This window comes from Diaphorina citri, unplaced genomic scaffold (genome assembly GCF_000475195.1).
Source record: "Diaphorina citri unplaced genomic scaffold, Diaci psyllid genome assembly version 1.1 scaffold979, whole genome shotgun sequence".
NCBI classification, from domain to species: Eukaryota; Metazoa; Arthropoda; class Insecta; order Hemiptera; family Psyllidae; genus Diaphorina; species Diaphorina citri.
Window position 1 is genome coordinate 79,378 of NW_007378410.1, and position 3,221 is coordinate 82,598.

Consider the following 3,221-nt stretch of genomic DNA (forward strand, 5'->3'; position numbering starts at 1 on the left):
ATTCTCCTATAGGTAATATGGTAATGAGAAAAATAATGGAATCGGCTGAAATTTTTTCAAAGTTGACCTTATGACAGGGCGAGAAAAAATATTTTTGAAGTTTGATTTTCCTTATAGGTACCTAACTTTTTTCTGACAACTATATATTTAATTTAGGGAGTTGCCCAAATGCATATCTTCTATTTGTAAGTATATCTATTTTATTATCTTACAAACACCAAACACCCAATAGGTACATTCGTTAGAAGTTAAAGAAAAGGTTAAAACGAATACATTGTATAATTGTAAAAGAAATTCCTGGCTGAGACAATTGAAGGGTTTTTTTACGATTGTCCCTTGCACTTTTTATTTTTTATTCATATTTCTTTAGAGTGGGGCTTTTTATTTTTGACTTGCAAAATAAAGATGGTTGGTTGCCTTTATATTCCATCCCGAATTCGTATTGTCCAAAAGAGCAGTCTTTTTAGGTTCCAGATAGCTATTATTTATCAAACAAAACTTATTCGTGAAATTCAGATTTCTCTTTTTTGCAAGTCAATAAACTAAAGATCAACGGGGTTGATCGGTTGATTACATGATTCTCATTTCTTTTGTCATTCAAATCCAAACCGACAACTATGTATACAAACCTATGTATACCTACTTGTATGTAAATACAAATGTCGAGTCCTGGACGCTTTGAACAATTTGGTAGATGTGTCAAATCACCAGGATAATAATAATTATAAAAAATGTTAAACGGGAAGGTATAGTTTATTTTATTATAAGGCGTAGGTATGTGTTGTCTTCAATATTCCCTGATTGAGAATTTGAGCAATTAGCTAGCCTAATAGTTGGCCTGGAGGGTCGCGAGTCTGCTTTATAAGAACTAGGTCGCGGGTTCAATTTACGCCGGGGGCGGATTTTATCCAGAACAGAGATGAGGTTCTTTCTCGAAATGGCTGACTTTCTCCTATCTTATTTTCCTTCTCTCTTCGATTTTGAGACCTTGCAGCTACAGTTCCCTCTGTCAATCCTCTTTAGATAATGACCTTTAGCTCCGCACACAAATTAAATTACACTTCTAAATTTTCGTATTGACAACTCTTGGGTATACCCGTCTGTACCTTCGTGGCATGGTGGTGAATTGCAGGAGAAGATATGATGAAACACTATATTGCGACAAAAAGATGAAATATTGTCATTTTTGACACTTCGATTGTACCTTTGAAGAGGCACCACCGTGGAAAGCAGGGGTGAAAAACTGTCAAATGTGTGGCTATAGCTCCTGTTTGGTGTAAAATCTTCTACCTATGAAAATTAAGAATCCCTAACAGCGCCACACGATCCATTTCCTCCGTCAAGCGGCTACCATAAAGTCGAAGACAACATGGCCCATGGCCCTCAAGACGGCTGACTCCAAGTTGAATACTATTTTACTTAGGTTATTTATGAAAATGGATACTTACGAGGCCTTGCGTAGTGGGCAATGTGTTAGTGAAATAGTGGAAACGGTCCCTAACCTCGTCTACAAGAGGGACCAGCTGATCAGTCATGAGGTGACAGTGTCTACACATTTTTAGCCTTATCATAACTCCGTTAATTTTCCACGTAATGTCACAAAATTTGGACCATATGTTAAACTCCTTATCATAACTCCGTTAATTTTCCACGTAATGTCACAAAATTTGGACCATATGTTAAACTTCCGTCCTCCCTTTACTATTACAATAGTAATAAAAAGGTATAAGGGACGGACTATTGTATTCGCTTCGGTGTCTGTCAGGTATGGTACAATACGGCACGGTACGGTTAGGGTCAGTCAAGTACGGTCAGGTACAGTTAAGTACGGTACGATATGGTACGGTCAGGTAGGTACAGTCAAGTACGTTCAGGTACGGTACGATAGGACATAGTCAGGTACGGTCAAGTACGATACGGTACGGTTAGCTACAGTACGATACGGTACGGAACAATCAGATACGATTAGGTACAGTCAAGTATAGTCAGGTGCGGTACGATACGGTAAGTTACGCTACGGTCACCTACGGCCATGCCTCAGCCGTAATGGTAATGGTAATGGTAATGGTAATGGTAATGGTAATGGTAATGGTAATGGTAATGGTAATGGAAAATAAAAGGCAGAAGTTAGGCTTAGCTCGCAGAAGTTAGGCTTAGCTTAGGAGATTTTTATTGTATAATTCTATTATGAAAAAATATATAAGAACATTCAATTCAATTCAATTCAATTCAATTCTCATGTGATGTCTCCAGTAAGCGGGCGGAGCCTGCTTGTATGAAAATAAAAGCCATAATAATAATATGTAATAATACTTACCTAAGTGATGACTGGCTTTCTCCTATCCTGCCTTAATGCTCTCTTCGCTTCCGGGACGATAAGACCTAGCAGTTACATTTCCCTCTATCAAACCTTAAATCACTAGTATTATAAATGGATGTCAATTTTGCACCAATTCATTACTATTTCGTTTTACAGTAGGTACCTAATACCCGTAACACAAAATCGAACCTATTAGCATTAGCTCATAACAGATAGGCAGATACAATACATACTCGTATAGTCTATCATTTATTTATGTGTCATTCCACATTCCAGCAAAATAGAGTAGCTCTAGATATTGGTTGAGTGCACTTTGCTCTTTACGAGATGAACGCTTTCATAACAGATAGGCAGATACAATACATACTTGTATAGTCTATCATTATTTATGTGTCATTCCACATTCCAGCAAAATAGAGTAGCTCTAGATATTGGTTGAGTGCACTTTGCTCTTTACGAGATGAACGCTTCCATAATAATAATATGTAATAATACTTACCTAAGTGATGACTGGCTTTCTCCTATCCTGCCTTAATGCTCTCTTCGCTTCCGGGACGATAAGACCTAGCAGTTACATTTCCCTCTATCAAACCTTAAATCACTAGTATTATAAATGGATGTCAATTTTGCACCAATTCATTACTATTTCGTTTTACAGTAGGTACCTAATACCCGTAACACAAAATCGAACCTATTAGCATTAGCTCATAACAGATAGGCAGATACAATACATACTCGTATAGTCTATCATTTATTTATGTGTCATTCCACATTCCAGCAAAATAGAGTAGCTCTAGATATTGGTTGAGTGCACTTTGCTCTTTACGAGATGAACGCTTTAACGAGCTGCCACTGTAAAGACGAGATAGGTATTAGGTACCTATTGATAACGATAAAGAAG